The sequence below is a fragment of the Suncus etruscus genome, chromosome 4, assembly GCF_024139225.1.
Source record: "Suncus etruscus isolate mSunEtr1 chromosome 4, mSunEtr1.pri.cur, whole genome shotgun sequence".
Taxonomy (NCBI): Eukaryota; Metazoa; Chordata; class Mammalia; order Eulipotyphla; family Soricidae; genus Suncus; species Suncus etruscus.
The window spans coordinates 102,688,695-102,712,299 of record NC_064851.1 but is presented as its reverse complement, the minus strand read 5'-3'; the positions used below and the strand labels follow the sequence as shown (position 1 = coordinate 102,712,299).

General features: G+C 49.9%; 1 protein-coding gene and 1 long non-coding RNA gene across 2 annotated transcripts in view; both read right to left on the bottom strand.

Annotated features, from left to right (window-relative positions):
* Positions 1 to 23,605, bottom strand: part of XKR6 (XK related 6) — a 72,756-nt gene that overhangs the window by 25,638 nt on the left and 23,513 nt on the right. The window lies entirely within an intron of this gene.
* On the bottom strand, positions 17,240 to 19,469 carry LOC126005857 (uncharacterized). Its single transcript, XR_007494824.1, has 3 exons — positions 19,197 to 19,469; positions 17,892 to 18,296; positions 17,240 to 17,390 (listed from the first exon to the last, which is right to left on the bottom strand). It is a non-coding gene; the product is annotated as an uncharacterized LOC126005857 (long non-coding RNA).

Here is a 23,605-nt window from a genome sequence, read left to right as displayed (position 1 = left end):
CAGGAAGAGCCCCAAGAGGCCTCGAAATCAAACTAAAACAAAACAGAGAAAAGTCTTTGCTCTCCTGTCCACCTACTGCCCAGCCTGGGTCACAACCAGGAGCGTCTTACACATGCATGCTCACACACTCATTCACACACGCACGCAAGCTCGTACAGACAATGGCACATGAGACTACAGCTTACTGCCCAGCCGCCTCCCAACTTCCGAAATACCAGCAGGAATTCCCTCTCCAGGCAATCTGGGTGAAGTGTTGGTAAGTGATGTCTGCCTTCTGGCAGGCCACCTGCTCTGAGAGGAGTGTTCATGTGTGCGCGCATGTGTGTGTACGAGTGTGTAGGCTACCTGCTCTGAGAAGAGGGGTGTGTATATGTGTATGTGTGTGCAGAACACTTGCTGTTAGCAAAGGGGCATGCACATGCTTGTTTGCATGCGTGTGTGTGTGTGTGTGTGTGTATGTGTTTAATGTGAACACAAATTGATGCTGTGACTTTGGATGGTTTGCTCCTGCCTCCAACTGGCCCCTTTTCTGTCCCCCATCCTCATACTCATCCATCTCCATGAAATGCACACAGGCCAGAACCCACGGGTAGGGGTGCCCTGGTGTGACTGATGGGGGATGGCTTTGCTCCCAGACTACCTGTGCTCCCCCAGCACTACCTCCCAGGGGGCCACTTGCTGTCCACCCTACACAGTTCAGAGTGAGTTGACCAGCCCACCTCAGCCTGTCTTGCACACAGACCTGCTCAGTACTGCCCCACACACCTCACCCAGCTGCTCTCAGGACCACTCGGCCTCTGCACAAAGACCTATCTGAGGTCTCCCAGCCTTGGCCCAAGTCCAGCTGTTCTGAGGGATGCCCCTCGCCAGTATTTGGGGACTCAGTAGACTGTCCCACTCCATGTGTTCCCAGTCACCCCTCAATAACCATGACGCAGAGTCTTTTGCATGTCTGGGGAATCCCATTTTCTCATCCCTCCCTCAGGTGACAACAGACATTCTCAGGAGGTCTAGTGAAAACCACATATGATTGGGTCTTTCTTCCATGTGCCCCTTGTAGAGAGGCCTCACTCAGGGGTTCCTGCAGTCCTGGGGAGGGGTGAGCAGAGTCCAGGGACAGGGCAGGGCAAAGGCTTGCTCTGGGCAGACTTGGTTTTTGCCTGCTGAGTAGAGTGCAAATGCCCAGACAGGATGGGGCAGTTCGGTCCAACGTTCAGCAGTGTGATGCTGGCTCAGGAACCCAGCTTTGCTCCCAGCAGGGTGGAAACCCCAAACTTCCTGTGCTTTGGCGCCCCACCCCCCTCTGAGTGAGTCCTACTTTGCTCATCTCCTTTCCCTGTGCAGCCTCCACCACTTGGCACCCAGCGAAGGGCTAGGAGCCAGAGAAGCAGCGAAAGCTGTCAAAAATATATCCCCTTTGGAGCCCGCCAGGGAAAACAGCATCTTGGGGGGCTCTTTCGGGGGAGGGAACGGAAGTCAGCTCTTTCTGCCATCGCTATGTGGCCCGAAAATGGCAGTTTTGTGGAGAAAACATGTTTTCCCTGAGTCAAGCTGTTTGTGGTGTGAAGAGACAGCGTTTGTGCACACACAGACAGACGGAGACTGGCCCTGAGGCAGAATGGAGGGGGAGCAGAACTTTTGTTTTTTGAGGACAGAATAGTAATGTTGGCTGGGATCAACATTAATGCAAATCTGGCTTCCAGCACTGGCAGTAACAGGGGTCTGCATGCAGGCTGGCTGGGAGCTTCGGCTGGGGGCTCTGAGGGATAGGACATCCCAGGAGCACTGTGGCTTGGCCCCACCTCCTGCACTACAGGCACCGACATCAAGAGGTTCTGCAGGAGGAGGAAGGATGGAGGAACACAATACAGGCCCAAGGAAGCACTAAAGAAGGGGGCAACCACCACCACCACCACCACTCACCACCATCCACCCACCACCACCACCACAAGAAAACAAAAGGATCTAAAAAAAAAGAAAGAAAAAAGAAGGGGGCAACAGAGATGAGCGAGGATGGTGTGCTGCTGAAGATGAAGCCAGTCATACAAATAATGATGAGAATGAGAAGACGGAGGTGATGATGATGGGGTGAAGGTGGTGATGGTGGTGATGGTGGTGGAGAGGTATGGAGAAAGATGGTGGCTTAGTGGGTTGGTGAAGAACGTGGTGAATGTGATGGTGCTCATGAAGATGACATTGGTGATGTCACTGGAGATGATGACAGCAATGGTGGTGGTCATGCTGGTAGTCACAGTGGGGCCACAGTGGTCGATAATTATGCTGAGGTAGTGATGGTGCTGGTGTGTGTGGTGATGCTAAAGATGGCAGTGCTGGCAATGACGATGGCAACAAAGATGGCAATGATAGTAGACACAATAATGATGAAGATGGTGGAGGTAGTGATGATATGGATAAAGATGGTGACAATGTTTATGGTGGAGATACCAAAGGTGGTGGTGCTGGTAGTGACGATGAGAATGGTGATCATATGAGTGATGAAGACCATGGTGACGATGATGTGAGAATGACAATGATGGTCATGATGATAAGAAGAATGTCTAGAGTGGTGGTGATGAAGATGATGGCAGCGATGATGAGAATGTTGGTGAAGATCATGTTGGTGACCATGAAGATCACAATAATGATGGCAGTGCTAAGGATGTGTTGGTGATGAAGAATATCATGATGGTGGTAGTTTCTACCTCTCTATCTCTGGGCTCTCCTCCCCATTCCAGGCTACTCGGGCAGGCAATCCTGAGTGGCTACAATGATGATGATGAAAATCACGGCAATGGTGGTAGTGATGTTGGTGATGGGAATGGTGATGATCGTAGTGGTAACGATGAAGATCATGACAGTGGTAGTAGTGTTGGTGGTAGTCATGATGGTAAAGATCATGGTGATAGTGGTGGTGCTGATAGTGGTGGTTATGGTGATGATGAACATAACGATGGTGGAATTGCTGGTGGTGGTGATGAAGATCAGGAATGATGGAGGCCCCATTTTATAGCCCCCAATCCTTTCACTTTTCTCCTACAGACAGCCTTGCCATCCTTTCAGACTTACAAGGACCTGCCTCTGCATCTTCCTGCTCCAGTCACCCACAGACACAGGAGGGAACAGCAGGAATGTGTGTGAGTCCTGAGCTCTCTGAGGAGCATGGGTTCCATCTTTCCTGGACTGGGAGAAATCACGCTCTGTTCAGCTTGGCCTGAGGGAGGGGGGGACCTCTGGGGCTGCATCCTAGTTCCATCCCAAAGCCTGCACCCTAACTCTCCCTTCACACTCACTCCTCATCGGGAGTAGGCAGAGCAACACCCTCTTTCCAAAAGAACATGCAGAACCTTCTGCTACAGGAACAAACTTTCCCTCAAAGATCCGGCCCCCAGGCCTCTCCACCCCATGGCCACTTCCAGCCTGCACCCTTGCACCCCTGCCTCTTTCTCCCCTTCTTTCTCCCCCAGCCTGTATCCTGAGAGCCCTCCCCGCAGGCTGCAGTGGTGAATGAGGAGCTTGGCCGGCTGCCTGCCCGAGCCCAATGCTGCTTTTATCAATGGGATCTCCAGACGCTTGCACTGAGTCAGACCCGCCCCGTGACTGCTGACACTCAGCTGGCACTCGGGAGGGCACCCGTGGAGGCAGGAACCGTCTGGGACAGTCACTGGCTGGGTGCTGGAGTGGGGAAGGGCCAGAAGAGCCCTGGGGACAGGCCAGGTAGGGTTTCCCCTACCCTTGCAGCTCAGCTAATCCGGCCAAGACAGGTCCAGGCACCCCCAGCCTTTCCTTCTGCACCACACAGAGGTGACAGTGCTCCTGGGACAGCTGGCAGAGTCCATGGGCCCTTAGGATGCTGAGCACGAGAAAGGCAGAAGCAGAGGGAGGCTGGGCTAGCAGGGTGCAAGCCTTGCCAACAGACACACCACACACACGTACGCACAATCACACATATACACGCATTCGCACATTCACCTGTCTCTATATGCGCATGTCCACATATACATTACAGACATGCTCATGCACATAGACATACATGTGTGCAGACTCAGACCTACACATCACAGGCACATCGCACATATACATATATACACGCGTGCATGTACATACATGCCTCTACATGTACCCAGACCTACACAGACACAGACACAGACACACAGACACAGACACACACACATACACACGCACACGCACAGTCACATAGCTGCAGCAGGAGCGCTCTGCATCTCCGGAAATGCTGGCATCATCCTAGCCAGTAAAAGCCACATCTATTCTTATGTTTGCTGAGACTAGAATCTAGCGATCTGGCAGATTGCTGTCTTGTTTCCTACTGATAGAGCAGAGGCTTGGGGCCAGCACCCTCCCCTTTACACCCCAGGCCCCAGACCAGTCCTGCCCAGGTCCTGTGGCTTCCTCTGACCATAGCAGAGATAGTGCAGGGGAGTGTGGGGAGAGGCAGGGTCGGGGCTTGAGACAGGCATTGTGGGAGACATTGAGGGAGACAATGTGGGGAACATTGTGGGAGATAGTGCGGGGGTCTTCCTGGGCCCAGGTCAGGGGATCCCTGCAGTGGGAGAGGCTGAGCCTGGCGAGGTGGGCCAGACCCTGTTTTCTGTCTCTCCTTCAACTAACCAACCCTGTAGGCCGCGCGGAGAATTCTCTGGGTTTCTGGCCAGTTTCTTGCTAATGTTCCAGAACTTCCTGCCTACTTGGGGAGGGGGGAGCAGAGCACCCCGAGGCCCCCCCAAACAGAACAGTACCCCCGCCTGCCCCTCCTGCTCCTTCCTCCAGCCCACAGCCCACGAGGGAGCTGTACACCGCGCACGCTCCACAACTCAGCGACCGCTTTTAATTCTCGATTATTGATGAAAACGTTTGGTCTGGGAAGGAAAACTGGCTTAGAGATTGATTTTGTATCCGCTTAATTCATCCATGGCATGGCCGGCGCCCGTGAGAGCAGGAAGACAAAACCCCAGAGGGGAAACGGCTCATCTCCAGAGCTCCTAGTCACCTGGTCCGGATGTAGATGCCGGCTGTGGGCACCGTGCCCGGCTGTGGGGTCTCTGGACTGCTGCAGCACTGCGTGGAACTTTAGACAACTCAGTTCACTCTCAGCAAGGTTTTCAAACGTCCCCTGGGGCTCATGATCCCGCAATTCTCTGGGACTGGCCGAGTGTGTGGGCTCACAGAGGGTCTCCGATTCTCAGGGCACTGGCAGAATGTGGAGGATTGCTCTCCCCCAACCCCAGAAAGCCAGGAAGCACAGAAGTGTGTCTTGAGCCAGTATCTATGCAGAGAAACAAGAGCTTCTCCATGCCTGGGGGGAAGGGGAACTTTGAAATCAAAAGAATCCGGAGTTGAATTTCTAATAAATCCTGATGGGGGCGAGGGTGTAGCAGGGGGGACTTGAATAGAGTCCTAAGAAGGGTCGGTCTAGGGCTACCCACACACAGCTGGGCAAAGGAGTGGCTGCCAGCTTCGCCCAGCCCGAGTCTAATTTCTGTCCCATTTCCAGGAAGTTCTGAGCTCTAAGGATCCACTGTTTACCTCCAAGCATATCCGAACGGAGGATGAGAGAAGGAAAAATATTTACGCAGGAAAGGCTGTTTCCATAGCACCTCTTGCTAATGAGCGGGGAAGGTGTGAACACGGCACCCGCTGCCCGCCCACCCGACAGATCTGCTCTTCCATGGCTGGCAGGGCACAGAGCACCCCCAAACCTGGTGCCTGCAGCGACTACAACTACAACCACCCTCCACCACTCACCCCACGTACAGTGATCAGAGCTCCTGCTGGGGGATTGGGGGTGGGGAGCAGAGGGGCACGGCGCTCCTGGGTCCACCTGAGCGCCATAGATAGCCCCTGAGCAATTTGCCAGAAGTGAGCCCTGAGCACAAATCTGAGCATAAACCCTGAGCACTGCCAGGAGTGGCCCCAGCAGACGCTCCGGGGCCAGGTCCAGAATTGCTGCCAGAAATGCTGGACCTTCTGAGGCAGGGCTGGTGCCAGGCCCTGGATCTCACTTCACTCCCACCTGGATGAGTTGCATGGACGGACGTGTCTAGCAATGGGGAGGAAGCGGATTCCCCATCCACATGGTCCCCTTTAGTACTCAGCACTGTGGAGCGCCTGAATCACCACACTGGTACACACCCCACTCAAGTCACCTCACACACTCAACTCACACTCAAACTCAATTCACTCACCTCACATTCAGCTCACTCTCAACTCATATGTACCCTGAACACACACTTAGCTCATATTCATGCTCAACTCTCCCTCACTACACTGACCTCATGCTCACGCTTGACATGAGCAAGTTTAGTGTATGTGGCATCTCAATCACCACTGTGGCCTGCACCTGTCCAGGGTGCTGAAAGACACCACAAAGGAAAGCAGCCTGGGGGCAGAGGACAAGGGCCATGGTGCTTCTGCACAGGAGATACAGGGACCCCCCCCTCCCAGTCCCTTCCCAACACAAGTTCTGATGCTTGGGGTGGGCAGGGGAAGCCAAGCCCACAGCTGTTTCTGGCTCATGGTGATGACAGTGAAAAACTCCTGTTTTCTGCCCAAAAATGTATGTGCACTCACACATGTACACACGTGCACACATAAATACAGGTACACACACACAAATGCAAAACCAAAGCAAGCACTTCCCTAAATTATACTCCATCTTTGTCTATGTGAAGCACATGGGCATTTTAATGTTTTATTCACTTGGCTATATTTTTAAGATTCCAATCGCAGCCATGAAACTGAGAGGGAAATGTGGGATGGAAACCCAAGTTAGTTCAGTGTCTGTTGTAGGACCCACCCTGGGCCGATATGCATGTGAGCTGAGTGTTTGTCGAAGAACCCACTCAGGGGATATTCTGAGGGACAGAAGATGAACAGGAGAAACTGCTTTGCTCTCTGCTCGCTCACCCAGAGCTAACTAGGATCTTGCCCTGCTAGGTAGGATTGAAGACCATGAAAAGGGTGCAAAGAGAAAGCCTTTCCCTGGATCAGATCAAGAAACCCATTTAAAAAAAAAAAGAAAGAAAGAGGGGCCAGAGAGATAGCATGGAGGTAGAAGTTCATTGGTTCGAATCCCGGCATCCCATAGGTCCCCCGAGCCTGCCAGGAGCGATTTCTGAGTATAGAGCCAGGAATAACCCCTGAGCACTGTTGGATGTGACCCAAAAACCAAAAGGAAAAAAGAAAAGAAAAGATAAGAAAAAGAAACTCGGGGCCGGGTAGGTGGCGCTGGAGGTAAGGTGTCTGCCTTGCAAGCGCTAGCCAAGGAAGGACCGCGGTTCGATCCCCCGGCGTCCCATATGGTCCCCCCAAGCCAGGGGCGATTTCTGAGCACATAGCCAGGAGTAACCCCTGAGCGTCAAACGGGTGTGGCCCAAAAACCAAAAAAAAAAAAAAAAAAAAAAAAAAGAAAAAGAAACTCATTTTTGCTCTATTTCTGGAGGAATCTCAGCCAGTAAAGAACTCAGGATCCCTACCAGGCTCACTCCACTTTTCTGGTCCACAAGAATCTGAATCAATGCACTGGGTTTTCACCAAAGCGCTCAGGCCTAAACCATACAGCGAAGAGGTCCTGGCTCCCACAGGGCAATCGGGAAAACCGGCCTCACTTTCAAATGCTGAACTGCGATGAGGCCCTGACCTAGAGACCTCCTTTGGAATGGCCCCACCAGACGCTCTGTTGAACAAGTCTGGTCCTAGACCCCAGTTAGCACAGAGATGGACACAGATGGGCACAGAAGGAGAAGAGTGTGGCAGGAAACTGTGAGCCTCATCTCCAAAGTGCCCTCAAAGATGGGGATCGTCAGCCCCCACTGTAACCTCTCCCCCTCAACTGTAACAGAGATTCTGGGCAATACTGCCTTCTTTTCCTCAACCTAGAGACACATTTAGATTTATTGAAGAATTTTATATATGAAAATGACATTTGAAATGCCGTAAGAACTATAGTTCATCTTCCTTTTGAGTTCTACCAATTAATAATAAATCTATTACATGCAACAAAAATTAACAACATACACTTTGGTACCTTTCTATTAACCACTTTTATTTATTTATTTATTTATTTATAATTTTTGATTTTGGGGTCACACCGGCAGCACTCAGGGGTTCCTCCTGGCTCTACCCTCAAAAATCACTCCTGGAAGGCTCAAAGGACCATATGGGATGCCGGGATTCGAATCACTGTCCTTCTGCATTCAAGGCAAACACCTACCTTCATGCCATATCTCCGGCCTATTAACCACTTCTAAAAAGGTATTTTGTTTTGGCATATAGAGCTTTATTCTCAAAACCAGAGGACATCTTGGAGTCATGCTTCCTGTCCTTAACTCTCAAACATCCTTTCAAAATAATCCACAATGGGGGATAATAGAGCCCATATTAATTGAGTAGTGACTCACTGCTAATATTGGACTGAACTCACCATGAGGCATTGGATCTGAATCGGCAGTATCCTTATACACCATAACATATCCACCTTCATCACAACCATCATGACCACAACCACTACCACCATAATACAGCCACCTTCATCACCGAAACCACTACCATCACAACTGTCATCACAGCAGCATCAGCACCACAAGCATTCTTCACAAACACCTTCATCACTATTTGAAACCTTCATGACTACTGCTACCAACATCAACCCCAGCATATGAAAACAATCATGATCACCATCCTCACCAGGGCATAATCACAAGCATCATCACCTTTATTACCACCGTCACAAACATCACCAACATAATGGCTATCGCCACTATCATGACCACCTCTGTCCTCAACAGAATCACCACTACTCTCTTCCTTGTCGTTATAATCACCATCATTATCACCGCTACCATCAGTCACCATCATGTCCACCACAATCATCTCCACCAACCTGACCACCATCATAACCACTACCACCACCATTATGATCACTGTGTCCACCATGATCTCCACTGCAATTTGCCATCATCGGCATCACCATAATCTCTGCCATGATAATCTCCACTATTACTACCACCAATCCTCATCGCCACCACCACCATCTTTACCATCATCATCATGTCTTTTTTTTTTTTTTTTTTTTTGCATTTTTGGGCCACATCTGGCTATGCTCATGGGGACCATATGGGATGCCAGGAATCGTACCTGGGTCCACCAGGATTAGCCACGTGCAAGGCAAATGTCCTACCTCTGTGCTATCACTTCGGCCCACCATTGTCTTTTCTAAGGTCCTATAATAACAAGTCTCCTACCCAAAGTAAAAATCTGTCCTTCCCTTCCATATATCATCTGATTCAGATGACCAGGCAGACTGGCTGGTCTTCAAAAATGCAGACTGACTTCCAGGGCAGACACATTCAAAGACCATTTCCTCTACAACCTTTGATGAGCCCACCCAATGTCAGAGGAACAAGAAATTATTTTCAGTGAGCTAATGAGCACAGCTGACATTTGGCAGGGGAATGAATGCCAAACTGACGGACTTAACTCCCCCCATCAAGCTGCAAAAGCTCACCTGTATGTCTTAGTATATAGATCAGATATATCTTTTGGGGCCAGAGCAACAGCACAGAAGGAAGGGCATTTGCCTTGCATGTGGCTGACCCGGATCTGATTCCTGGCATTCCACAGGGTTCCCTGAGGCCAGAGTGATTTTTGAGCACAGAGCCAGGAGTAACCTGAGCACTGCCTAGTATGGACCAAAACCTCCACCTCCAACAAAAAAAAAATTCATCTTCGGGGCCAGTGAGGTGGTGCTAGAGGTAAGGTGTCTGCCTTGCAAGCGCTAGCCAAGGAAGGACCGCGGTTCAATCCCCCGGTTTCCCATATGGTCCCCCCAAGCCAGGGGCAATTTCTGAGCGCTTAGCCAGGAGTAACCCCTGAGCATCAAACAGGTGTGGCTGAAAAACAAAAACAAAACAAAAAAATTCATCTTCATAGTTCATCATGATTCTTAAATCAAGCAAAACTAACCCCCAAGATAGTCTGAAGCCTGCCAACTCTTTTCCAAAGATATAGGCACCTAGTTGAGGGCTTTTATTTCTTCATGTATTTTCAGACAAGCGTTGTTCAAGTTTTAGTTCCCAGATCCCTTGCTCGGGGGTGTCAGTTTGGTGCTGTGACTTATTCTCATGGACGCATGGTTAAGACTACTAGAGGCCTCTGTTAATTACTCTAGATGCCTGCTGTTAATTCCTAAAGCCACTGTTTTCCAATTAAGCCTATGATTAAAAGGAAGTCGATGATCACTTTATTTAGGATCAGCAGAACAGTTTTAAGTCTGAGCACAGAATATTCAAAAGACAGAAAACTTTGCCTTAAAAGATATAACATTTTCTGAGTATCAAAAAGGAAAAAAAAAGTCCTTTAAATAACAAAGGAGAGAAAATATGTGTCCGAGCAGAGAAGGCTAAAATCCTCATACAAACAGAGCTTCTGGGGATCATTAATAAGAATGAATGGAAACAAACTCTGAAGAGAAAATGGAGACAAAACCCTAAGAAGCAGTTCACAGAGAAGAAAGACACGGGAGAGATTTCACTGGCCTGGGAAGTAGCACATGCAAAGTTAGAAAAAGAAAAATCATTTCAAATTGTTAGAAAGTTTACCTCCAAAACGCCTCTACTAGCCAAAAAGTACTTTTTGTTCTGATACACTGTTCCAGAAGACACTTGTCAATACTTATCAAGAAACCTTCAGTCAACTCAGAAGGTAAATGCACCTTCTGAGCTGGGAATCCCAGTTACCTCAGTACCGTGGTAAAGAACTAATTGGGGTGTGTACAGAGGATCCCCAAAGTTACTATTACACTGTTCCTTAGCATGGGTGGTACTGGCCCTGGTAGGGAATTATGGGGGGCACTGTCCCTCTGAAGGAGGTAGGTTTCCAGGGGGTGATGAGTGATTTTTATTTTCAACAAAGGGGGATTACCAATAAGCCAGAAAATGGGGGGAGAGGGGGAGAATCGCTGATATAACACGAGACACCAAGACACAGTAAATCCTTATTAACACAGGCTATGTGAGCACACAGCTGTGTGAACACTAAGTGGGCAAAAAGGAAAAACAAAAACCCTTTTATTTAGGTTTTTGGGCCACACCCGGTGGCGCTCAGGGGTTACTCCTGGTTCTGTGCTCAGAAATCACTCCTGGCAGGCTTGGGGGACCATATGGGATGCCAGGAACCGAACCCAGGTCTGTCCCGGGTCAGCCACTTGCAAGGCAAATGCCCTACTACCATTCCGGCCCCAAGACCTTTTATTTATTTATCCATTTATTTATTTAGGTTTTTGGGTCACACCCGGCAGCGCTCAGGGGTTACTCCTGATTCTACACTCAGAAACCACTCCTGGCAGGCTTGGGGGACCATATGGGATGCTGGAATTCAAACCACCATCCTTCTGCATGCAAGGCAAAGACCCTACCACCATGCTATCTCTCCGGCCCCCCAAGACCTTTTTTAAAAAACATTTTCAGGGCCCGGAGAGATAGCACAGCGGTGTTTGCCTTGCAAGCAGCCGATCCAGGACCAAAGGTGGTTGCTTCGAATCCCGGTGTCCCATATGGTCCCCCGTGCCTGCCAGGAGCTATTTCTGAGCAGACAGCCAGGAGTAACCCCTGAGCACCGACGGGTGTGGCCCAAAAACCAAAAAAAACAAACAAACAAAAAAAAAAACCACACACACACATTTTCAAATTCAAGGCTGGAGACAGACACACAGAGACAGAACAGCAGGGAGGACACTTGCCTTGTATGCAGCCAATCCGGGTTCATGTATGTTCTATGCAAGTGTGCACATGTAGTTAACCACTTTAAGCACATACTATTCTAACACTCAGAGCACATACTCTATTTTCCCTAACCCCCTTACCCTGTCTTCCATAAACACAGAAATACAGTTTTAATCCCCTCATCTCCTACCCAATTGGCTTAGAGTCCACACCTCATTCTCCCTAATATAAATATCCCTTTCCCACATACAATAAACTGAGTTACTCTTCCAAAGTGACTGGTGGATGCTTTGTGGGGGCTCTGCTCACCTGGGATTCAACTTCACCAGTGACTTCTACATTCTTCACCAGCTTCATTTACACACATGAAATTTTCCAACCCAGATTCCATCCCTGGTATCTCATAGGGTGGCCCCCACTAACACTGCCAGGAGTGATTCCTGAGTGCAGAGCCAGGAGTAAGGCACATTGGGTGCAAACAAAAAAGAAACAGGATGAGCCATGGCTAAGGTGTGCTTTTTTTGTTTTTTGTTTTTGGGGGGGGGGGGGGTCACACCTAGCAGCGCTCAGGAGTTACTCCTGGCTCTATGCTCAGAAATCGCTCCTGGCAGGCTGAGGGGACCATACCGGATGCCGGGATTCGAACCACCGTCCTTCTGCATGCAAGGTAAACGCCTCACCTCCATGCTATCTCTCCGGCCCCCGCTAAGGTGTGTTTTGCATGCATATATGAATATACACACACACATACATGTATGCATGCAACATAGTCAACAAGTCATGCTCTGGGGCCAAAGCGACAGCGCAGCAGTAGGGCATTTGTCTTGCACATGGCTGATCCAGGATGGACCCTAGGTTCGATCCCCAGTATCCCATATGGTCCCCCAAGCCAGGAGCGATTTCTGAGCACACAGCCAGGAGTAACCCCTGAGCGCCACAGGGTGTGGCCCCAAAACAAACAAAAAGCCAAAGTCATGCTCTGCAGTTACTTCGGAACACGCAACTCAGTTGTAAACCATGGCATACCCAGTCGAAGAAGAGGGCACCAAGGCCAGGCTGGTGGGCTCCCTGTGGCCCTCAAGGGGGCAGGAAGCACCAAGTATGCTGCCATGGCACCCCTCTGTTCCGTGGGAGACGGCAGAGCAGTGGCCAGGAAAACAAGTAGACAAGGTCCCATCAGCCCAGGGCCTGGACCAAGGACCGACTGGTCTGCAGTGCCCATGGTGAGGTCTGGGGCAGGGCAGATTCATGCCACAGTGCCCTGTCTAGCAACACCCCTCTTCATCGCCCATCTTCTTGTCATGGATCCCAGAGCCAGTACCACGTACGGGACCAGGAGGGGCCATTGCATCCCAAGTCAAGTCCTAGATCCTTCCAGCAAGCAGCTAGGGCCTTGGCCTGGCTGTCAGGTTCCATGCAGAAAAGGATGAAACGCAGCCGACCTCCTCACCCAGACTTTCCAAGGGCCCACCCGGAGAACTCTGTGTGCTGGGAACACGGAATAATACATCCACCACATCTGACACTGTCTTATTTCACAGGACTCCCATCAGTGTCAATGTCTTCTCCAATGAAACTGGGACTGCTAATATACGTAATCTGCAAAACTAACAGCAAAGGAATGCCCCCTGGGGACCAGCTCCCCGAAGACCAGAGGCTGAGCAGTTAGCAAATAGAAAGTCCCCAGCTCCCAATCCCACCTCGCTGTACTCAGTCATTTTATTCTGCCACTCAAGTCCCCAGGAGCGTGGAAAGCCAGTGTTGGCTTTGATAATCATAGCCCTAGGTTGAAGAATTCCATGTTGGGTCTCCCAAGAAAGTCTCTCAGGGAAACACTTAATCCAGAATAAGCAAGTTTTCCCTAATGAGCTGCTTAATCAGAGGCAAAGGGAGGCACTTGGAAGTGACTGCAGAGTTGCTATTCACCAGGACAGGGACATATATGGCCTCACCAGGAACTTCCAGTCTGGCAAGGATGAGAAAGGGGAGGGGAGGGGAAGAATGGATAGGAGAGGAAACAGCAGGTAGGTTGATATAACACCCCCACTTAGAATAAGACAGAAAAATCCATCATTTTGCTTACCTTTCCCCACAAGAAGAGGAAGGGGATGGCCAGAAGGCCCATCTCCACCAGTCTCAGTCTCCTCCCAGCCCTGTCTTCAGGGTCCCTGTGCCTAGTTCTTTTAAGCTAATAAAAACCTTCTCATCACACTACACCAGGATGCATAAGTCCCTGGAAGGGGAAAAAAGTGGAAATGTTTGTCCCTGCTATTGGGGAGGACATTTCTGCTCTGCAGGCTGAATGAGTAGGATTAGGACCAGTGTTTGACCTATCTACACCAGGACCCACACTTTCCTGCAGGCTGGCCCACAGTCAGCAGCTGGGAAAAGCCACGGGTCCAGCAGTGAATTTCAGCCTGTCTACACCAGTGGACCAGTGATCGAACACAATTGATACAAGCGACTTTCTCCATGTCTCTGCTTGGGCGTCAGTTCATTTCAATAGACAACCGGATTTACTCGAGATTTCTGGACTTGGGTTTTGAGACAGTGACTGTCCCAGAGCTGTGTGGACACCAGGGAAACTGTTCCTGGTTGGTGTCCTAATTGGTCCTGATAAGCCCAATACTGATGGCGATTCAAGATCACTAGTTCCAGCCTTCAGGTTGGTTGGAAACTGCAGAAACGCTGGTCACTGCCCTGAGAGGGGCCAACCCTGTCAGGGATATAAAAGGCCATTTCAGCTGGAAGCTATCCTGAGCCCTAAACCACCCCATGCTGGATGAAACTGGAGGATGGAGCAGAGCAGTGCACTCAAGCTCCGCATCAAAGCATGTGAACTCACAGTGAAGGTGCCAGCCAGGACCCTTTCTCCCCTCTGCAAGTTCCAGGCAGCTCTGCAATACTCCTGAGCCCCACTGTGACTTGGTTAGGAAAAGGCTACAAGCAGGCAAAACCATGGCTCTCCCTTTTGTTTGTGCCTCAGTGTGTGTCTGTCATTTGGGACCCTATAGGATGCCAGGGATTGAACTCGAATCGGCCTTGTGCAAGGCAAATGCCTTCCCTGCTGTATCCTCCAGTTCTGGCTGTTCGTGCCTCTCTGATCTTGCACATATTTAACTTAATGAGATGTCATTCTAGACAGCATCTTCAGTGCACCAAGGTACTGTACTGGGCTGGAGTGTGTGTGCTCCAGGGGACCTGACAAACTCCCAGTGGGCCCAGCCTTCCACACTCCGTTGGGAGAGCAGAGACATTGCCTCAGAAACTGTGCATCACAGAAAATAACTTCTTAATAATGACACCACCTATGCTTGGTTTTTATTATACAGCGGTAATTATACATAGTACGTGGCCTGAGACACACCCCCCACTGCCGTTTTGCAACGCACACATGGTTTCTTGGATACACACATTGAACAGGTCTGAGTAATGGGCATTTTGAGAATTCTGAGGCGCTTCTCTTGAGTAAGGCTGGCTTCGGGGGTTCATCTGGGTCAGCCTCTCTCAGTGAGAATCCTGGTGAGCCCACATCACCTTTCAGTGTGCAGCTTGGGGGTTCTCCTCTCCCACACAGGCCACTGCAGTTCACAAGCCACCCCCCACCCCAGGCCTGCCCCCCCCCAATGGACACTCTCAGCTGTGCCAAGACAGGTCCCTGAACTCCCCACAAGCACAGGAGGAAGGGGATGCTTGTCCCCAGAACCATAGCAGGAGATAGGAGGGGAGCAGTGTGATGTCCTATCTTGCCCAGGCTAAGAACTGGCCTGGTTGGGAGTGGGGAGGGAGATAGGCGGGAAACTCAGCAAGGGCTCAGGGACTGCCAGTTCCCATCCATGTTTCAGTCCAGGGAGAAGCCGCAGAGTGGTCACATCGTCTCTCCATGGGGTCCTCACAGACCGCCGTGTCCTGAGTAACAAGCTCTGCTCAGCCACGGCGACACGAGTCCGCTCCAACCATCTCAGATGGGCCTGACTATGACAGTCAGTGAGAGGGACACTGGAAACGATGAGAGTCCGTGTGATGAAGATCTAAGACTTATTTTTTTAGTTTTTGGGTTACACCAAGTGATGTTCAGGGATCACTCCTGGCTCTGTGCTCAGAAATGACTCTAGGCAGGATTGGGCGATCCTATGGGATGCTGGGGATAGAATCTGGGTTGACTGTATGCAAAGTAAATGCCCTCTCTGCTGTGCTATCGCTCCGGCATCCAGCAAGGGCATTCTGAAGGTTTCCATTTCCCCTCTGGGTCTCTGTCCTTGGTAATCAGTGTTGAGAAGCTGATGGAGTCTTTAAAACACTCGTCCCAGAAGGGACTAAGCTTCTCCATACTAATTCTTACGGGGATAGGGAGTGTAGGAGCCATAGCACAGTAGGGAGGTCATTTCCTTTGCACGTGGCTAACTTGGGTTTGATTCCCCAGCATCTCATAGGGTCCCCTGAGCTTCAACAGGTATGATTCTTAAATGCAGACCCAGGAATAATCCTTGAGTACTGCCAAGTGTGGTCCAAAAACCAAAACAAAAAGGAAAGTGTGGGATAGCCGGGGGTGGCCTTCAGCAAAACCAGAACCTGTCACAGCAGTAGCGATCAATTGTGACACAAATGGACCTGCAATCAGCCTGGCCTCTGCCTCTTTCCCCATGTCTGGCTGCAAGTCGCCCTGGGAAGGTTAAGGAAACCTTTCTGCCAAATCAGGGACACTGACCACCTGTGATTGTCTACAATCGCATTGACTGGAGAGTGGACACGGGGTTCGTCTTGCACCAGTGTGACCCCCGGCAACAGAGAAGGTCCCTGAACACTGCAGGATCACTCTTGAACACAGAGCTAGGAACAGTCCCCACCAAGTACCCCCAGCTGTGACCCAACCCCAAGTACATGATTTTCCGGAAGATCCCTCCAAAGCCTTCCTCTGTCCACGTGGGGTCTTGTCTTCCACAGGCCGAGAGTCCGCTCAGTCTGGATCCACGATCCAAAAGGCGTGTAGGGCATCTGGATTACAGCTGCCTTCACTCTTGGTAGGGACATGGTGCTGGGTTGTGGGTGCTGCGTCGCGGTTCTCCTTTGTCCCACACTGTCTGCTCCTGGCTGTATCACCCATTAATTCGCTCTCCCAGCAACAAGGAGGGGAGGGTGAGACAGAGAAGCTTCTTGTCCCACAGTGAGTGGCTGCACATATGCAAGCAACCAGGGCAGTGTGCCCAGCCCAAAAGACTGCTCCGAAGTTGCTTGCGAGCTGAAATTATGGCACAGCTCACTCACAGGATTGTCCTGTGACAATGTCTCTTCCCAATTTTAGGAAAGCCTCAGGGTCTAAGTAAGCTATAGAAAAAACCAGAAAAACCACCCACCAAGTCAGCAGAAAAGAAAGCCAAAAGACTCCTGGGAAAACAGGATGTGTAAGAGTCCAAATCACCCCGAGACTGTCTCCAGTGTGAGGCAGCAGTGTGAGAGCAAAGGGTTTGAGACATGTATACCCACAATCCAAACCACAACCTCTATTCCACGTATACCTTTTATTAAACCTACACATTCCTCTAATAAAAGGTCTCGATATATACAGTAACAGTGTCCGGGCTTCCTAAGCATCTCCAATATAGCCAACTTAGGGATCCAAGATTCTGAACATGCCATCACCAAAAAAAAGCAAACCTAAAAAACAAAAAAAGGAAAAAAAAATTAAGCAAAAGGAAAAGATTTTAGAAAAGGTCATTATTCACTTTCATTCATTTCAAGCTAACAGTTTTCTGAAGTTAAAGGTGTTTCTTCTTGTGGTTCTAAAGCTCTCTTAAGCCTGTTTAAATTTTGCTTCAAAACAAAGCAGTTTCCATAAAGCAAAAAAAGTCATACTCATATCCTTAGAAACTATGTTTGTATGAGGTCCTAACTACTGTCCTTCTATCAAAAACTTCCAACACCTATGAGAAGTTCAACCCTTCCCAAAAATCCTCTAGCTTCAGAAAGTGTCAGTCTTGATGGGGTGTAAAGAAAACAAAATGGTTTTGTTAGGATGTATGTCAAAAAATGAGAATTTCTGGACATAAAAATTATTAGTATGTGTTTCCCATCAAAGCCACATGCTTTGAGCAATGCTATGGCAATCTGAACCATATGGACAATTCTGGAGGCTTCAGAACCACCCATCAACTTTACCTCAAGTCCAGAGCTCTCCCTTGCAGAAGCCTGGAGTGCTTTAGAGATGAAGGAAAACAGAAGCAACCCATGGAGCCCCAATCACACTAGCACCTGCTGTCAGAGGGACGGGAGGACCAGGGTCAGCTTGCCTGCCCGCCCTCAGCAGGGGCCATGCAGTGTGCAGAGAAGAGTCTTCTTAATGTCAAGCCACTCTCAACAGCTATGAAAATGCAGCTTGTCAAACACTTGTGACACTCTCTGTTGGCAGAGAACTGAAGGAACAGACAGACCTCGGACACCAAGCAGCCTCCAAGAAGGAAACTGCTAACATGGCTTTGCACAGATGTGGTAGGGTGCCAAGATGGGCACCCTGAGCACCATTTCACTCTCATCAGTGAAACTCGTGCATAGTTCAGGCTGAGCCTACAGAACACCAAGGGCGAAGACATTTTTCCTGTTCATGCCACAGAGGGAATGAAGGGCCACAAGACCCCCTGGTTCAGGAAAACTAGGCATGAAGACTGAGAGTGTGGTCACAGATCTGGGGTAAACTATGTTCCTGGGGTAAATTCAACCTAGTCAAGGCTCCAACAAGATTGCCTGCCTGCCTACTGCCCAGGACAGCACATGGCCCAGAAGAAATCAAGCCTGCCCAGGGCAGCAGACTTCCTCAAGAACCCATTTGCTCCCTGGACCGCGCTCCCTCCCTTCAGACCACAGAAAACAAGTCAACTACGTGTGTGAGCGACTATGTGGCGCTGAAGGCACCACTGATGTGCTGGAGGGCACTTGAGGTGGCAAAGAGTGGAGAGAAGAACAGAGCAAATAGTCCAAGAGCACTAGAAAAGCAAAAGCCAACAGTCCCAGGGTACCAGGATTCTGACAGGAGTTGACAGGATGCGGGGCCAGAGCCTGCACTCCCTTCCCCATGGGAAGAGCTTCAGTCCATTGAGTGGGCAGAGCAAGAACTGGGGTTTCCACAGAGAAAAGGGATTCAAGCTACTCAGAGGTCGCCAGAGAGATACTACAAGGGCCAGGGGAGGGCGCTTGGGCTCACTCACAAAGGTGTAAACTTAACACTCAAGAGTCTGAGCCACAGCTCCATCCACATGGTCTATAGCAGCACATGGGGGTGAGGCATAGGAAGGGAGGAGGGAAGGAGAGATGAGAGGGAAGAATAAGAGGGAAGAGTGAAGAAGGAAAAAGGGAAGAAAGGAGAGAGCAGAAAGGAGAAAGGAAGGAGGGGGGAGGAGGAAGCGAAGGAAGGAGGGGGGAGGAGGAAGCGAAGGAAGGAGGGAGGCTGCCCGCTGGCCCTGCCGTTACCATGGTGTCTGCAGCAGTTCGGGCTCCGGCGATGACATGGTCTAGTCAGAGACCACGTGCCTCGGACACCCAGTCCAGCCTTAGGCGTCATGTCTGTTGCTTAGAGCTAAAAACAAAAACACAGGTGAGTGAGCAGGTGACCAGGGATGACTCGCACACATGCCATCACACAGGTGGCACTAGGCAGCCCCTCTCCCCAGGCCAGGCAACCACCAAGCAGAGCAGCAGCCTCCTGGGACCCGTAATGATAGGGCACAGCATGGAGGAAGTGCGTAGATTGTCCGAGCATGGTCAGATGGGGGTAGCCAGAGTGTCTGGGGGCAGAGCCCCTGGTCCTGGGTGAAGCAAAAACGCCAACTCTGGGCATAGAGCTGGGAGGGCGAAGTGTGCAGAATGGGGGTGGGGAGATGGCACTGGGGGTCTGCCCACACTACCCACCAGAAACCTGAAATCTTTGGCCACATGTAATGCCTCAGCCCCGTAGGCTTCATCAGTCCAAAAACAAATTCTCCTTCAGTGACAGCACTGGCCGCTTCCAGCACAAGAACTAATGTCTCCGGCGCCTCTGTCAGGCCGAATCAGCCAAGATCATCTTCTTTAAAAATTCACTTAATAGAACAGCACTTCATCCAGTTAAAGACGTGATTTAAAATTGGAGATTTTGCTGCCAAAACTACACTTACAGAATTAGCCCCAACTAGTGAGTAATGAAGACAAACGTCCTAAATTTTTTTTCAGCAATTCTAAGACACCTACTAGCTAAAACTGAACATTTGCTCAGATCTATGGACTGTGTGCAGAAGAACCATTTATGTGCAGACAGATGGAAGGAATGTGGGCACAGACCGTAATGTGCCAAACTTGCGAGTATGAAAGATCAGGTCAGTCCCTTCGGAAAGCTCCTTTCATGCATGCTCATGAGGAGTCTCTTCTCCTATCTATGCTCCCGTTTATGCTCAAATTCTACCCGCTGAGACCAAAGCTCCCGCAGCCCCGACACAGCAGCTCATCCGACCTCTGTAGTATGAAAGAAGCCTCAGGCTCCAAAACTAGGATCTGGAGAGATGTGGGTTGAAGCAAACATCGACACAGGAAATAATCCACACAGTGAAAAGGGGGAATTCCAAGAAAGTTTGGGAATTCTAATACTCAAACCAGGAATCCCCACCACACAAGGCTTCTTGATCCTAAGAAGGAAAACACCTTAGTGGAGGAAGACTGAAGAATGAACCCCTGCCTTCCTAAAATCTGGGCCTTTTATTAGCAAGAACCAGATTACACCCTAGGGTGGAGTATGAATATTGAGTAGGGTAGGGCCCAGTAATACAACACTGCAGGAAATCTTGGAGACATTGTCCCTCCTCTAGGCTGGACCAACTGCCATCATCCTGTCCTCTGGGCCTGCTTCTACCTGCAACACCAGTCTCAACACCCATCCTGTGCCTAGTGGGAGGTTCTCTCCATCCGCAACCTAAATGAGCAGCCCTCAGGGCATCTCCCAGCTCAACTATGGCCTTGGGGTTAAAGTAGACAAGTCCCCCAAAACCTGATGCTGATCCCACCGTCCCCTTGGGGAAATTCATGCTGGTTGCCCCCTTTCTGTGAGATGAGGGAATGTCGAATCCTTCATAGATGGCCACGATCAACAGGAGCCAGGAACCACAACCCTCTAGTCTGCAGAACCTCCATGTCAAGAACGGCCCGTTCTTGTGCTGAGAAGGCAACTTAAGCACCCTGCACCAAGCTCCCACTTTCTCCTTCTTAGGTGCTCATGCCATTCATTCCTCGTCCCCACGTTCTCCAGCCAGCCACTCCAAGCTGAAGTGTTCTTCAAGGTTCTGGGGGTTCCACAGCATCACTGCCGTCCCCCACTCCTGTTCAAGCAATGTTTGTGTCACCTAGAGGCAGATACAAATGCTTGAGCTATACGGGTCAGAAATCTGGGGTCAGAATGACCAGGAGAGAAGGACTTCCCGTGGATCTTCCCAGAGTCTCTGTTTTCTGGCTCCCCTCCAGCCACATAGCGAGTGCCCAGAGACCCCTGCATTCTTAGTCCCCTCTCCAGCTGCATACCTCATGTTTCACAGGATACCTGGGGCCTCATCACTGCAGTGTTCAACGGGGCAGCAAGAAGCACTGCACGTTTTACTTGCTTTCCCCTTCTACAGACAGACTCTCCTGCCTCTTCAGAGCTTGAAAAATAAATGAGTGAACGAGTGAAGGCCCCTTCCTTCCTTGGTCCTTAGGTGCTCAACCACTCCTCTCTCAGCCTGGCACCTTTGGATTTGCAGCTGCCTTCTGGGGCTGAATTTTCCTGGCAGACTATCAAAGAGCAGAAACTCACCTCACAAGGTCAGCAAAAATCATCAAAAACAGTTCCCAGTGTGGACTGGGCAGAGAGAGCTGCAACCTGCAGAAATGCAGAAGTCTCAGCAGACTCAGAATCAGCCACAAGTAGGAGCCCACACCCCGAGGGGCATTGTGGGGACCCAGAGGAGGCAGAGTCTTGAGCCACTGCCCTCAAAATAGTCACCAGACACACTCCACCGAGGTCTTGGTTGCAGTCGGAAATCAAGAGAAAATGTTCCTTTCACACTTGCAAAAGCACAGAACAATGCTATCTACTTAGTAAGAAATGCATATGACCCACATTAAAAGGAAAATTACCTACAACTCAACTGGGGAATGGAAAAGCAGCCCTGACTTCACTGGACAACAAACAATGCCTCCAGCTGAACTGAAAACAGTCACAGAGAGGAAAGTAGCTTAGAGGTTCCATAAAATTCTACATTAAATCCCCAATCTACTTGTTTTGTAAGGTTCAAATGCACCTAAAAGTATACCTTGATGAGGACAGAAGCAAAAAGAAGAAGAAATTCTGAAATGAAAAAACTACAGACACAAACTATAGACACATTCGGCCAAGAGTGGGGGGGAGATGGCCCAAGGGTTGGGGCACAGGCTTTGTTGCAGGAGATCGGAGTTCAATCCCCGCTGGTGGCAACCGCTGAGCACCAACCAGGCTGGGGGAAGTCCCAGGCACTATTTGATGTACCCTGTCCCTAGCCCCAATGAAAACCTAACAATGAAGACGAAGACGACACAAACACCTCACCAGCCACCAAGCTCAGCATGTCCTGGCATGATATGGAAGCTCCTGCATCCAAGGCAGACTAAGGAAACCCTATTCTGGAACCAAACACGGTTTGGCCACATGATAGCAAGTGCCCTCTCTATTGCCCTGTCTCAATGGCCAAATCAAACAATTTTGGGCAGGACTTCCTACTCTAGCTTCCCTTTCCCTCTGCACCTCCAATTGATGATCATCTCTTCCCCAATCCTACTCTATTTGGAAGCAACAACCTGCAGTACTCAGGGACTACTCCCAATTCTATGCTCAAAGTGACTTATGGTGATACTTGTGGGCACAATAGGTGCCAGGGCTGGAGCCAGAGTCTGCCATATGTCAGGCAGAGGCCTCCATACCCTGTCCTTTCTATCATGTAAGCCGGCCTGTCTCCCAAAGGGAAGCAAGGAGGGAAAACAAAAAGAAAGACCAACTAAAATGGCTTTTGGTGCTAAGATCCTTCATTTCTCCTCCTACCCCCATTCTTCTCTAGCTAGAATCAAGATATAGACTTCATAATATTGAGTGAATGGAATTAGGATTCTCCCAGGGCAGAAAAAATTTTGCTTCCTTCAAAATCTGAGAGGAGCCTGGAAAAACCACATTTCCCAATCTCTTTGAAATTCTTCACTAATTCTCCCAATGTTGTAGTCACTGGCTATTTGGAATACTTTAATTTGTCCCAAAAATATTCCCAAAACTAAAAGCTACTAGGAAAGAAAAGCAATTTTGAACTTGCCTACTTCATTCCCCAATATAATCCCTACTGAACACTGGCTTATGCCAATGGAAAGACTCACATTGCCACATTTGGCAAGAGCAGGTTGCCACGCAAAACTATTATACTGAGGGCCTGGAGAGATAGCACAGCGGCGTTTGCCTTGCAAGCAGCCCATCCAGGACCAAAGGTGGTTGGTTCGAATCCCAGTGTCCCACATGGTCCCCCGTGCCTGCCAGGAGCTATTTCTGAGCAGACAGCCAGGAGTAACCCCTGAGCACCGATGGGTGTGGCCCAAAAACCAAAAAAAAAAAAAAAACTATCATACTGAGGGCCCGGAGAGATAACACAGCGGCGTTTGCCTTGTAAGCAGCCGATCCAGGACCAAAGGTGGTTGGTTCGAATCCTGGTGTCCCATATGGTTCCCTGTGCCTGCCAGGAGCTATTTCTGAGCAGACAGCCAGGAGTAACCCCTGAGCACCGATGGGTATGGCCCAAAAACCAAAAAAAAAAAAAAACTAACATACTGAGGGCCCGGAGAGATAGCACAGCGGCATTTGCCTT